Here is a 15,994-nt window from a genome sequence, read left to right as displayed (position 1 = left end):
ATTTCAGCAACTTAGACTTATTAAATAGGCCTATTAAATAGGCTTATTAAATAGGCTTATTTCAGCAACTTAGACTTATTAAATAGGCCTATTAAATAGGCTTATTAAATAGGCTTATTAAATAGGCTTATTTCAGCAACTTAGGCTTATTAAATGGGCTTATTTCAGCAACTTAGGCTTATTAAATAGGCTTATTTCAGCAACTTAGACTTATTAAATAGCCTTATTTCAGCAACTTACGCTTATTAAATAGCCTTATTTCAGCAACTTAGGCTTATTAAATAGCCTTATTAAATAGGCTTATTTCAGCAACTTAGACTTATTAAATAGGTTTATTCAGCAACTTAGGCTTATTAAATAGGCTCATTCAGCAACTTAGGCTTATTAAATAGGCTTATTTCAGCAACTTAGACTTATTAAATAGGCCTATTAAATAGGCTTATTAAATAGGCTTATTTCAACAACTTAGGCTTATTAAATAGGCTTATTTCAGCAACTTAGGCTTATTAAATAGCCTTATTTCAGCAACTTAGACTTATTAAATATGCTTATTTCAGCAACTTAGGCTTATTAAATAGGCTTATTCAGCAACTTCGGCTTATTAAATAGGCTTATTTCAGCAACTTAGGATTATTAAATAGGCTCATTCAGAAACTTAGGCTTATTAAATAGGCTTATTTCAGCAACTTAGACTTATTAAATAGGCCTGTTAAATAGGCTTATTAAATAGGTTTATTTCAGCAACTTAGACTTATTAAATAGGCCTATTAAATAGGCTTATTAAATAGACTTATTAAATAGGCACATTAAATACTTATTAAATAGGCTTAATAAATAGGCTTATTAAATAGGCTTATTTCAGCAACTTAGGCTTATTAAATAGGCTTATTAAATGGGCTTATTTCAGCAACTTAGGCTTATTAAATAGGCTTATTTCAGCAACTTAGACTTATTAAATAGCCTTATTTCAGCAACTTACGCTTATTAAATAGGCTTATTTCAGCAACTTAGGCTTATTAAATAACCTAATTAAGTAGGCTTATTTCAGCAACTTGAGCTTATTAAATAGGCTTATTTCAGCAACTTATGCTGATTAAAAAGGCTTATTTCAGCAACTTAGACTTATTAAATAGCCTTATTTCAGCAACTTAGACTCATTAAATAGGCTTATTTCAGCAACTTATGCTTATTAAAAATACTTATTTCAGCAACTTAGGCTTATTAAATAGGCTTATTTCAGCAACTTAGACTTATTAAATAGCCTTATTTCAGCAACTTAGGCTTATTAAATAGGCTTATTTCAGCAACTTAGGCTTATTAAATAGCCTTATTTCAGCAACTTAGACTTATTAAATAGGCTTATTTCAGCAACTTAGGCTTATTAAATAGGCTTATTCAGCAACTTAGGCTTATTACATAGGCTTATTTCAGCAACTTAGACTTATTAAATAGGCCTGTTAAATAGGCTTATTAGATAGGTTTATTTCAGCAACTTAGACTTATTAAATAGGCCTATTAAATAGGCTTATTAAATAGACTTATTAAATAGGCACATTAAATACTTATTAAATAGGCTTATTAAATAAGCTTATTAAATAGGCTTATTAAATAGACTTATTAAATAGGCTCAATAAATAGGCTTATTAAATAGGCTTACTAAATAGGCTTATTAAATAGACTTATTAAATAGGCTTATTAAATAGGCTCAATAAATAGGCTTATTAAATAGGCTCAATAAATAGGCTTTTTAAATAGGCTCAATAAATAGGCATATTAAATAGGCTCATTAAATACTTATTAAATAGACTTATTAAATAGACTTATTAAATAGGCTTATTAAATAGGCTTATTAAATAGGCTTATTAAATAGGCTTATTAAATAGACTTATTAAATAGCCTCATTAAATAGGCTTATTTTAGCAACTTAGGCTTATTAAGTAAGTTTATTTCAGCACCTTAGACTTATTAAAAAGCCTTATTAAATAGGCTTATTTCAGCAACTTAGGCGTATTAAATAAGCTTATTTCAGCAACTTATTCTTATTAAATAGCCTTATTAAACAGGTTTATTTCAGCAACTTAGGCTTATTAAGTAGCATTTTTAAATAGGTTTATTTCAGCAACTTAGACTTATTAAATAGGTTTATTCAGCAACTTAGGCTTATTAAATCGGCTTATTCAGCAACTTAGGCTTATTTAATAGGCTTATTTCAGCAACTTAGGCTTATTTAATAGGCTTATTTCAGCAACTTATGCTTTTAAATAGCCTTATTAAACAGGTTTATTTCAGCAACTTAGGCTTATTAAATAGCTTTATTAAATAGGCTTATTTCAGCAACTTAGACTTATTAAATAGGTTTATTCAGCAACTTAGGCTTATTAAATAGGCTTATTCAGCAACTTAGGCTTATTAAATAGGCTTATTTCAGCAACTTAGGCTTATTAAATAGGCTCATTCAGCAACTTAGGCTTATAAATAGGCTTATTTCAGCAACTTAGACTTATTAAAAAGGCCTATTAAATAGGCTTATTAAATAGGCTTATTTCAGCAACTTAGACTTATTAAATAGGCCTATTAAATAGGCTTATTAAATAGGCTTATTAAATAGGCTTATTTCAGCAACTTAAACTTATTAAATAGCTTTATTTCAGCAACTTAGGCTTATTAAATAGGCTTATTTCAGCAACTTAGGCTTATTAAATAGCCTTATTTTAGCAACTTAAACTTATTAAATAGGCTTATTTCAGCAACTTAGGCTTATTAAATAGGCTGATTCAGCAACTTAGGCTTATTAAATAGGCTTATTTCAGCAACTTAGACTTATTAAATAGCCTTATTTCAGCAACTTACGCTTATTAAATAGGCTTATTTCAGCAACTTAGGCTTATTAAATAGCCTAATTAAGTAGGCTTATTTCAGCAACTTAGGCTTATTAAATAGGCTCATTCAGAAACTTAGGCTTATAAATAGGCTTATTTCAGCAACTTAGACTTATTAAATAGGCCTATTAAATAGGCTTATTAAATAGGCTTATTTCAGCAACTTAGACTTATTAAATAGGCCTATTAAATAGGCTTATTAAATAGTCTTATTAAATAGGCTTATTTCAGCAACTTAGACTTATTAAATAGCCTTATTTCAGCAACTTACGCTTATTAAATAGGCTTATTTCAGCAACTTAGGCTTATTAAATAGCCTAATTAAGTAGGCTTATTTCAGCAACTTGGGATTATTAAATAGACTTATTTCAGCAACTTAGACTTATTAAATAGGTTTATTCAGCAACTTAGGCTTATTAAATAGGCTTATTCAGCAACTTAGGCTTATTAAATAGGCTTATTTCAGCAACTTATGCTTATTAAATAGCCTTATTAAACAGGTTTATTTCAGCAACTTAGGCTTATTAAATAGCATTTTTAAATAGGTTTATTTCAGCAACTTAGACTTATTAAATATACCTTTTTAAATAGGCTTAGTTCAGAAACTTAGGCTTATTAAATAGGCTTATTTCAGCAACTTAGGCTCATTAAATAGCCTTATTAAATATGCTTATTTCAGCAACTTAGGCTTATTAAATAGGCTTATTTCAGCAACTTAAACTTATTAAATAGCCTTATTTCAGCAACTTAGGCTTATTAAATAGCCTTATTTCAGCAATTTAGACATATTAAATAGGCTTATTCAGCAACTTAGGCTTATTAAATAGCTTTATTAAATAGGCTTATTTCAGCAACTTAGACTTATTAAATAGGTTTATTCAGCAACTTAGGCTTATTAAATAGGCTTATTCAGCAACTTAGGCTTATTAAATAGGCTTATTTCAGCAACTTAGGCTTATTAAATAGGCTCATTCAGCAACTTAGGCTTATAAATAGGCTTATTTCAGCAACTTAGACTTATTAAATAGCCTTATTTCAGCAACTTACGCTTATTAAATAGGCTTATTTCAGCAACTTAGGCTTATTAAATAGCCTAATTAAGTAGGCTTATTTCAGCAACTTGAGCTTATTAAATAGGCTTATTTCAGCAACTTATGCTGATTAAAAAGGCTTATTTCAGCAACTTAGACTTATTAAATAGCCTTATTTCAGCAACTTAGACTCATTAAATAGGCTTATTTCAGCAACTTATGCTTATTAAAAATACTTATTTCAGCAACTTAGGCTTATTAAATAGGCTTATTTCAGCAACTTAGACTTATTAAATAGCCTTATTTCAGCAACTTAGGCTTATTAAATAGGCTTATTTCAGCAACTTAGACTTATTAAATATACTTTTTTAAATAGGCTTAGTTCAGAAACTTAGGCTTATTAAATAGGCTTATTTCAGCAACTTAGGCTCATTAAATAGCCTTATTAAATATGCTTATTTCAGCAACTTAGGCTTATTAAATAGGCTTATTTCAGCAACTTAAACTTATTAAATAGCCTTATTTCAGCAACTTAGGCTTATTAAATAGCCTTATTTCAGCAATTTAGACATTAAATAGGCTTATTCAGCAACTTAGGCTTATTAAATAGCTTTATTAAATAGGCATATTTCAGCAACTTAGACTTATTAAATAGGTTTATTCAGCAACTTAGGCTTATTAAATAGGCTTATTCAGCAACTTAGGCTTATTAAATAGGCTTATTTCAGCAACTTAGGCTTATTAAATAGGCTCATTCAGCAACTTAGGCTTATAAATAGGCTTATTTCAGCAACTTAGACTTATTAAATAGGCCTATTAAATAGGCTTATTAAATAGGCTTATTTCAGCAACTTAGACTTATTAAATAGGCCTATTAAATAGGCTTATTAAATAGGCTTATTAAATAGGCTTATTTCAGCAACTTAGACTTATTAAATAGCCTTATTTCAGCAACTTACGCTTATTAAATAGGCTTATTTCAGCAACTTAGGCTTATTAAATAGCCTAATTAAGTAGGCTTATTTCAGCAACTTGGGATTATTAAATAGACTTATTTCAGCAACTTAGACTTATTAAATAGGTTTATTCAGCAACTTAGGCTTATTAAATAGGCTTATTCAGCAACTTAGGCTTATTAAATAGGCTTATTTCAGCAACTTATGCTTATTAAATAGCCTTATTAAACAGGTTTATTTCAGCAACTTAGGCTTATTAAATAGCATTTTTAAATAGGTTTATTTCAGCAACTTAGACTTATTAAATATACCTTTTTAAATAGGCTTAGTTCAGAAACTTAGGCTTATTAAATAGGCTTATTTCAGCAACTTAGGCTCATTAAATAGCCTTATTAAATATGCTTATTTCAGCAACTTAGGCTTATTAAATAGGCTTATTTCAGCAACTTAAACTTATTAAATAGCCTTATTTCAGCAACTTAGGCTTATTAAATAGCCTTATTTCAGCAATTTAGACATATTAAATAGGCTTATTCAGCAACTTAGGCTTATTAAATAGCTTTATTAAATAGGCTTATTTCAGCAACTTAGACTTATTAAATAGGTTTATTCAGCAACTTAGGCTTATTAAATAGGCTTATTCAGCAACTTAGGCTTATTAAATAGGCTTATTTCAGCAACTTAGGCTTATTAAATAGGCTCATTCAGCAACTTAGGCTTATAAATAGGCTTATTTCAGCAACTTAGACTTATTAAATAGCCTTATTTCAGCAACTTACGCTTATTAAATATGCTTATTTCAGCAACTTAGGCTTATTAAATAGCCTAATTAAGTAGGCTTATTTCAGCAACTTGAGCTTATTAAATAGGCTTATTTCAGCAACTTATGCTGATTAAAAAGGCTTATTTCAGCAACTTAGACTTATTAAATAGCCTTATTTCAGCAACTTAGACTCATTAAATAGGCTTATTTCAGCAACTTATGCTTATTAAAAATACTTATTTCAGCAACTTAGGCTTATTAAATAGGCTTATTTCAGCAACTTAGACTTATTAAATAGCCTTATTTCAGCAACTTAGGCTTATTAAATAGGCTTATTTCAGCAACTTAGACTTATTAAATATACTTTTTTAAATAGGCTTAGTTCAGAAACTTAGGCTTATTAAATAGGCTTATTTCAGCAACTTAGGCTCATTAAATAGCCTTATTAAATATGCTTATTTCAGCAACTTAGGCTTATTAAATAGGCTTATTTCAGCAACTTAAACTTATTAAATAGCCTTATTTCAGCAACTTAGGCTTATTAAATAGCCTTATTTCAGCAATTTAGACATTAAATAGGCTTATTCAGCAACTTAGGCTTATTAAATAGCTTTATTAAATAGGCATATTTCAGCAACTTAGACTTATTAAATAGGTTTATTCAGCAACTTAGGCTTATTAAATAGGCTTATTCAGCAACTTAGGCTTATTAAATAGGCTTATTTCAGCAACTTAGGCTTATTAAATAGGCTCATTCAGCAACTTAGGCTTATAAATAGGCTTATTTCAGCAACTTAGACTTATTAAATAGGCCTATTAAATAGGCTTATTAAATAGGCTTATTTCAGCAACTTAGACTTATTAAATAGGCCTATTAAATAGGCTTATTAAATAGGCTTATTAAATAGGCTTATTTCAGCAACTTAGACTTATTAAATAGCCTTATTTCAGCAACTTACGCTTATTAAATAGGCTTATTTCAGCAACTTAGGCTTATTAAATAGCCTAATTAAGTAGGCTTATTTCAGCAACTTGGGATTATTAAATAGACTTATTTCAGCAACTTAGACTTATTAAATAGGTTTATTCAGCAACTTAGGCTTATTAAATAGGCTTATTCAGCAACTTAGGCTTATTAAATAGGCTTATTTCAGCAACTTATGCTTATTAAATAGGCTCATTCAGCAACTTAGGCTTATAAATAGGCTTATTTCAGCAACTTAGACTTATTAAATAGGCCTATTAAATAGGCTTATTAAATAGGCTTATTTCAGCAACTTAGACTTATTAAATAGGCCTATTAAATAGGCTTATTAAATAGGCTTATTAAATAGGCTTATTTCAGCAACTTAGGCTTATTAAATAGGCTTATTAAATAGGCTTATTTCAGCAACTTAGACTTATTAAATAGGCCTATTAAATAGGCTTATTAAATAGGCTTATTAAATAGGCTTATTTCAGCAACTTAGGTTTATTAAATAGGCTTATTAAATGGGCTTATTTCAGCAACTTAGACTTATTAAATAGCCTTATTTCAGCAACTTAGGCTTATTAAATAGGCTTATTTCAGCAACTTAGACTTATTAAATATACTTTTTTAAATAGGCTTAGTTCAGAAACTTAGGCTTATTAAATAGGCTTATTTCAGCAACTTAGGCTCATTAAATAGCCTTATTAAATATGCTTATTTCAGCAACTTAGGCTTATTAAATAGGCTTATTTCAGCAACTTAAACTTATTAAATAGCCTTATTTCAGCAACTTAGGCTTATTAAATAGCCTTATTTCAGCAATTTAGACTTATTAAATAGGCATATTCAGCAACTTAGGCTTATTAAATAGCTTTATTAAATAGGCTTATTTCAGCAACTTAGACTTATTAAATAGGTTTATTCAGCAACTTAGGCTTATTAAATAGGCTTATTCAGCAACTTAGGCTTATTAAATAGGCTTATTTCAGCAACTTAGGCTTATTAAATAGGCTCATTCAGCAACTTAGGCTTATAAATAGGCTTATTTCAGCAACTTAGACTTATTAAATAGGCCTATTAAATAGGCTTATTAAATAGGCTTATTTCAGCAACTTAGACTTATTAAATAGGCCTATTAAATAGGCTTATTAAATAGGCTTATTAAATAGGCTTATTTCAGCAACTTAGACTTATTAAATAGCCTTATTTCAGCAACTTACGCTTATTAAATAGGCTTATTTCAGCAACTTAGGCTTATTAAATAGCCTAATTAAGTAGGCTTATTTCAGCAACTTGGGATTATTAAATAGACTTATTTCAGCAACTTAGACTTATTAAATAGGTTTATTCAGCAACTTAGGCTTATTAAATAGGCTTATTCAGCAACTTAGGCTTATTAAATAGGCTCATTAAATACTTATTAATTAGTCTTATTAAATATGCTTATTAAATAGACTTATTAAATAGGCTCAATAAATAGGCTTATTAAATAGTCTTATTAAATAGGCTCAATAAATAGGCTTATTAAATAGGCTTATTAAATAGGCATATTAAATAGACTTATTAAATAGTCTTATTAAATAGGCTCAATAAATAGGCTTATTAAATAGGCTCAATAAATAGGCTTATTAAATAGGCTCAATAAATAGGCTTATTAAATAGGCTCAATAAATAGGCTTCTTAAATAGGCTCATTATATACTTATTAAATAGGCTTATTAAATAGACTTATTAAATAGACTTATTAAATAGGCTTATTAAATAGACTTATTAAATAGGCTTATTAAAAAGGCTTATTAAATAGACTTATTAAATAGGCTCATTAAATACTTATTAAATATGTTTATTAAATAGGCGTATTAAATAGGCTTATTAAATAGGCTTATAAAATAGGTTTATTAAATAGGCTTATTAAATAGACTTATTAAATAGCCTCATTGAATAGGCTTATTTTAGCAACTTAGGCTTATTAAATAGGTTTATTTCAGCAACTTAGACTTATTAAATAGGCTTATTTCAGCAACTTAGGCTTATTAAATAAGCTTATTTCAGCAACTTATGCTTATTAAATAGCCTTATTAAACAGGTTTATTTCAGCAACTTAGGCTTATTAAATAGCATTTTTAAATAGGTTTATTTCAGCAACTTAGACTTATTAAATATACCTTTTTAAATAGGCTTAGTTCAGAAACTTATGCTTATTAAATATACTTATTTCAGCAACTTAGGCTCATTAAATAGCCTTATTTCAGCAACTTAGACTTATTAAATAGCTTTATTTCAGCAACTTAGGCTTATTAAATAGGCTTATTTCAGCAACTTAGGCTTATTAAATAACCTTATTTCAGCAACTTAAACTTATTAAATAGGCTTATTTCAGCAACTTAGGCTTATTAAATAGGCTTATTCAGCAACTTAGGCTTATTAAATAGGCTTATTTCAGCAACTTAGGCTTATTAAATAGGCTCATTCAGAAACTTAGGCTTATTAAATAGGCTTATTTCAGCAACTTAGACTTATTAAATAGGCCTATTAAATAGGCTTATTAAATAGGCTTATTTCAGCAACTTAGACTTATTAAATAGGCCTATTAAATAGGCTTATTAAATAGACTTATTAAATAGGCTCATTAAATACTTATTAATTAGTCTTATTAAATATGCTTATTAAATAGACTTATTAAATAGGCTCAATAAATAGGCTTATTAAATAGTCTTATTAAATAGGCTCAATAAATAGGCTTATTTAAATAGGCTTATTAAATAGGCTTATTAAATAGACTTATTAAATAGTCTTATTAAATAGGCTCAATAAATAGGCTTATTAAATAGGCTCAATAAATAGGCTTATTAAATAGGCTCAATAAATAGGCTTATTAAATAGGCTCAATAAATAGGCTTATTAAATAGGCTCATTATATACTTATTAAATAGGCTTATTAAATAGACTTATTAAATAGACTTATTAAATAGGCTTATTAAATAGACTTATTAAATAGGCTTATTAAAAAGGCTTATTAAATAGACTTATTAAATAGGCTCATTAAATACTTATTAAATATGTTTATTAAATAGGCGTATTAAATAGGCTTATTAAATAGGCTTATAAAATAGGCTTATTAAATAGGCTTATTAAATAGACTTATTAAATAGCCTCATTGAATAGGCTTATTTTAGCAACTTAGGCTTATTAAATAGGTTTATTTCAGCAACTTAGACTTATTAAATAGGCTTATTTCAGCAACTTAGGCTTATTAAATAAGCTTATTTCAGCAACTTATGCTTATTAAATAGCCTTATTAAACAGGTTTATTTCAGCAACTTAGGCTTATTAAATAGCATTTTTAAATAGGTTTATTTCAGCAACTTAGACTTATTAAATATACCTTTTTAAATAGGCTTAGTTCAGAAACTTAGACTTATTAAATAGCCTTATTTCAGCAACTTAGACTCATTAAATAGGTTTATTTCAGCAACTTATGCTTATTAAATATACTTATTTCAGCAACTTAGGCTTATTAAATAGGCTTATTTCAGCAACTTAGCCTTATTAAATAGCTTTATTTCAGCAACTTAGGCTTATTAAATAGGCTTATTTCAGCAACTTAGGCTTATTAAATAGCCTTATTTCAGCAACTTAAACTTATTAAATAGGCTTATTTCAGCAACTTAGGCTTATTAAATAGGCTTATTTCAGCAACTTAGGCTTATTAAATAGGCTCATTCAGAAACTTAGGCTTATTAAATAGGCTTATTTCAGCAACTTAGACTTATTAAATAGGCCTATTAAATAGGCTTATTAAATAGGCTTATTTCAGCAACTTAGACTTATTAAATAGGCCTATTAAATAGGCTTATTAAATAGACTTATTAAATAGGCTCATTAAATACTTATTAATTAGTCTTATTAAATATGCTTATTAAATAGACTTATTAAATAGGCTCAATAAATAGGCTTATTAAATAGTCTTATTAAATAGGCTCAATAAATAGGCTTATTAAATAGGCTTATTAAATAGGCTTATTAAATAGACTTATTAAATAGTCTTATTAAATAGGCTCAATAAATAGGCTTATTAAATAGGCTCAATAAATAGGCTTATTAAATAGGCTCAATAAATAGGCTTATTAAATAGGCTCAATAAATAGGCTTATTAAATAGGCTCATTATATACTTATTAAATAGGCTTATTAAATAGACTTATTAAATAGACTTATTAAATAGGCTTATTAAATAGACTTATTAAATAGGCTTATTAAAAAGGCTTATTAAATAGACTTATTAAATAGGCTCATTAAATACTTATTAAATATGTTTATTAAATAGGCGTATTAAATAGGCTTATTAAATAGGCTTATAAAATAGGCTTATTAAATAGGCTTATTAAATAGACTTATTAAATAGCCTCATTGAATAGGCTTATTTTAGCAACTTAGGCTTATTAAATAGGTTTATTTCAGCAACTTAGACTTATTAAATAGGCTTATTTCAGCAACTTAGGCTTATTAAATAAGCTTATTTCAGCAACTTATGCTTATTAAATAGCCTTATTAAACAGGTTTATTTCAGCAACTTAGGCTTATTAAATAGCATTTTTAAATAGGTTTATTTCAGAAAATCAGAATCAGAATCAGAAAAGGTTTTATTCGCCATGTAAGTTCACACCGACACGGAATTTACTTTGGCAGGATGGTGCATACATTCAACATATAGGAATCTAAAATCTTAAATAAGTTTTAAACAAGTCTTACTATAATAAGGGTTAAAAGTCTAACACTAAGGGGCTGAAGTATATAAAAATAAATAAATATCGAATATAAAATAGCTTTAAGATATAATTTAAAAATACAAATAGGGAAACATAGTTAATATCAGCAACGTGTCGTTATGTAGATCAAATGTTAAAAAGAGTGTTAGCCCTTGGCCTTGTTTAACAGGCCAGCAGCAGATGGGAAGAAACTGTTTTTATGGCGTGAGGTTTTGGTCCTGATGGACCGAAGCCTTCTGCCGGAGGGGAGTAGCTGAAACAGAGAGTGTCCAGGGTGGGAGAAATCGGCCATAATCTTCCTCGCTCGCCTCATAGACCTTGTCGTGTGCAGGTCCTCGAGGGTCGGTAGATTGCAGGCAATTACCTTCTCAGCAGTGTGGATGATACGCTGCAGTCTGCTCTTGTCCTTAGCAGTGGCAGCAGCGTACCAGACGGTTATGGAGGAGGTGAGGATGGATTCAATGATCGCTGTATAGAATTGCACCATCATTGTCTTTGGCAGGTTGAATTTCTTCAGCTGCCGTAGAAAGTACATCCTCTGTTGAGCTTTCTTGGTGAGGGAGCTGATGTTCAATTCCCACTTGAGGTCCCGGGAGAGAATAGTGCCCAGGAAGCGGAAGGACTCTACAATTTTTACTGGGGAGTCTAACAGGGTGATGGGGGTGAGTGGTGCTGTATTCTTCCTGAAGTCCACAACCATCTCAACTGTCTTTAGAGCATTTAGCTCTAAGTTGTTCTGGCTACACCAGGTCACCAGATTGTCAGCTTCCCACCTATAGTCAGACTCATCCCCACCAGAGATCAGCCCAATGAGGGTGGTGTCATCCGCAAACTTCAATAGTTTGACGGACAGATGATTGGAGGTGCAGCTGTTGGTATACAGGGAGAAGAGCAGAGGGGAAAGGACGCAGCCCTGAGGAGTTCCGGTGCTGATGGACCTGGAGCCAGAGACTTGTGTTCCCAGCTTAACGCACTGCTTCCTGTCAGACAGGAAGTCTGTGATCCATTTACAGGTGGTGTATGGCACGTTCAGCTGGAAGAGCTTGTCCTGAAGCAGGGCAGGGATGATGGTGTTGAAGGCAGAGCTGAAGTCCACAAACAGGATCCTGGCGTAGGATGCTGGGGCGTCCAGATGCTGTAGGGTGAAGTGGAGGGCCATGTTAACTGCATCGTCCACAGACCTGTTGGCTCTGTAGGCAAACTGAAGGGGGTCCAGGAGAGGGTCTGTGGTGGCTTTGAGGTGTGCCAGGACCAGGCGCTCAAAAGACTTCATTACCACAGATGTAAGGGCGACCGGTCTGTAATCATTTAGTCCTGTTGGCCTTAGCTTTTTGGGCACAGGGATGATGGTGGAGGACTTGAGACAGGCTGGTACATGGCATGTCTCCAGGGAGGTGTTAAAGATGTTGGTGAACACCGGAGACAGCTGGTCAGCGCAGTGCCTGAGGGTGGCTGGAGAGACAGAGTCCGGCCCGGCTGCTTTGCGTGGATTCTGCCTCTTGAAAAGTCTATTAACTTCTCCCTCCTGAAAGGAGATAGTCGTCTCTGTAGTATTGGTGGGGGATGGGGCCTCTTGGGTTGGAAGGGGTGGTTCAGGACAGTCCAATTGTCTTTCAAATCTACAGTAGAACTCGTTCAGGTCGTTGGCTAGGCGGGAGTCGTTAGTGGTGTGGGGGGCTCTGGGTTTGTAGTTGGTGATCTGCCTGAGCCCTCTCCAGACAGAAGCAGCGTCGTTTGTAGAGAACTGGTGTTTTAGTCTCTCTGAGTACAGTCGTTTAGCCTCTTTCACCGCTTTGCTAAACCTGTTCTTCGACTCCTTGAATCTGTCTCTATCTCCACTCCTAAACGCTTCCTCCTTCTCCAACCTCAACCTTCTGAGCTTTGCTGAGAACCAGGGCTTATTGTTGTTAAAGTTCACCCTGGTACGTGTTGGGATACAGCAGTCCTCACAGAAGCTGATGTAGGACGTCACAGCCTCTGTGAGTTCATCCAGACTATTGGTAGCAGTCGTGAACATATCCCAGTCAGTACAGTCTAAGCACGCCCGCAAATCTTCCACAGCCTCACTGGTCCACTGTTTAGATGTCCTCACAGCAGGTTTACAGAGTTTTAGTTTCTGCCTGTATGCAGGAATCAGGTGGACCATGGCATGGTCAGAGTGTCCTAGTGCTGCTCGGGGGACGGCGTGGTAGGCTCTACTGACTGTAGTGTAACAGTGATCCAGAGTGTTCCCTTCTCTGGTTGGGCATTTAATGAATTGTATGTATTTGGGGAGTTCGTGGCTGAGATTACCTTTGTTAAAGTCGCCAAGTACGATAACCAACGAATCTGGATTTGCTCGCTCCACACTCAGAATCTGATCGGCGAGCATGCGTTGGGCCTCTTTAACCTGAGGACAAGGCGGCAAATAAACTCCGACCAAAATGAGCGACGCGAACTCGCGAGGCGAGTAAAACGGTTTACAGGTTATAAAAATTGATTCAAGGAGTGGAGAACAATGTTGCAGAATCACTGTGACATCTACACACCAGCCACTGTTAATGTAAAAACAAATACCACCGCCTTTCGTCTTGCCGGAGAGTGCTATGTCACGATCCGATCTTACAAGATGGAATCCTGCTAGTTGTAGCGAAGTGTCCGGAATCAAATCACACAGCCATGTTTCCGTGAAGCACAATGCAGAAGCTGAAAGAAAGTCTTTGTTTTTTACCATCAGTAGCTGAAGTTCATCCATTTTGTTGTACAGTGAACGTACGTTGGAGAGGAAGAAGCTCGGAAGCACTGTTCGGATCCCGCGTCTGCGTAGCCGTACTAGAGCCCCCGACCGTTTACCCCTTGGGCGGCGTTTCGTTGCTTGAGCAAAGCCTAGCGCGGCATTGACTAGAATGCCTACTAATTCTGCCGCTGGAAGCAGAAAAGTAGGAATTAAATCCACAGGAGTTGTTTCCCTGATATTTAAAAGTTCGTCTCTTGTTAGAGAACTCCGAAAATCTTGGCAAAACACTGAATTGACAGACAAAACAAGACAAAACAGGGCGCACCGACCGGCTGAGGCTACCATCATCAGCGCCATCTTCGCACCAGCACGGGTGTGCTGAACAGCAGGACTCTCTCACCAGCACTGGTGTGTTGAACAGTAGGCCCCTCTCACCAGCATGGGAGTGGTGAACAGCAGGCCCCTCTCACCAACACGGGTGTGATGAACAGTAGGCCTCTCTCACCAGCATGGAAGTGAACAGCAGGCCCCTCTCACCAACACGGGGGTGATGAACAGCACGCCCCTCACACCAGCACGGGTGTGATGAATAGTAGGCCTCTCTCACCAGCACGGGTGTGATGAACAGCAGGCCCCTCTCACCAGCACGGGTGTGTTGAACAGCAGGCCCCTCTCACCAGCACGGGTGTGTTGAACAGCAGGCCCCTCTCACCAGCACGGGTGTGTTGAACAGCAGGCCCCTCTCACCAGCACGGGTGTGCTGAACAGTAGGCCCCTCTCACCAGCACGGGTTTGTTGAACAGCAGGCCCCTCTCACCAGCACGGGTGTGCTGAACAGTAGGCCCCTCAACACGGGTGTGCTGAACAGCAGGCCTCTCTGACCAACACGGGTGTGCTGAACAGTAGGCCCCTCAACAGCAGGCCCCTCTCACCAGCACGGGTGTGCTGAACAGCAGGCCCCTCAACACGGGTGTGCTGAACAGCAGGCCTCTCTCACCAGCACCGGTGTGCTGAACAGCAGGCCCCTCTCACCAACACGGATGTGATGAACAGCAGGCCCCTCTCACCAGCACGGGTGTGCTGAACAGCAGGCCCCTCAACACGTGTGAGCTGAACAGCAGGCCTCTCTCACCAGCACGGGTGTGCTGAACAGCAGGCCCCTCTCACCAGCACGGGTGTGCTGAAAAGCAGGCCCCTCTCACCAGCACGGGTGTGTTGAACAGCAGGCCTCTCTCACCAGCAAGGGTGTGCTGAAAAGCAGGCCCCTCTCACCAGCACGGGTGTGTTGAACAGCAGGCCTCTCTCACCAGCAAGGGTGTGCTGAACAGCAGGCCCCTCAACACGGGTGTACTGAACAGCAGGCCTCTCTCACCAGCACGGGTGTGATGAACAGCAGGCCCCAAAACAGCAGGCCTCTCTCACCAGCACGGGTGTGATGAACAGCAGGCCTCTCTCACCAGCACGAGTGTGTTGAACAGCAAGCCCCTCTCAAGACAAAACAAAACTGGACAAAACAGGGCGCACCAACCGGCCGAGGCTGCCATCATCGGCGCCATCTTGGCTATGTCAGCAACTTAGACTTATTAAATATACCTTTTTAAATAGGCTTAGTTCAGAAACTTAGGCTTATTAAATAGGCTTATTTCAGCAACTTAGGCTCATTAAATAGCCTTATTAAATAGGCTTATTTCAGCAACTTAAACTTATTAAATAGCCTTATTTCAGCAACTTAGGCTTATTAAATAGCATTTTTAAATAGGTTTATTTCAGCAACTTAGACTTATTAAATATACCTTTTTAAATAGGCTTAGTTCAGAAACTTAAGCTTATTAAATAGGCTTATTTCAGCAACTTAGGCTCATTAAATAGCCTTATTAAATATGCTTATTTCAGCAACTTAGGCTTATTAAAT

The sequence above is a fragment of the Petromyzon marinus genome, unplaced genomic scaffold (assembly GCF_048934315.1).
Source record: "Petromyzon marinus isolate PM22_M1 ecotype Great Lakes invasive population unplaced genomic scaffold, UKy_Petmar_22M1.pri1.0 PM_G_Scaffold_10, whole genome shotgun sequence".
NCBI lineage: Eukaryota > Metazoa > Chordata > Hyperoartia > Petromyzontiformes > Petromyzontidae > Petromyzon > Petromyzon marinus.
This window is presented reverse-complemented; position numbering follows the sequence as displayed.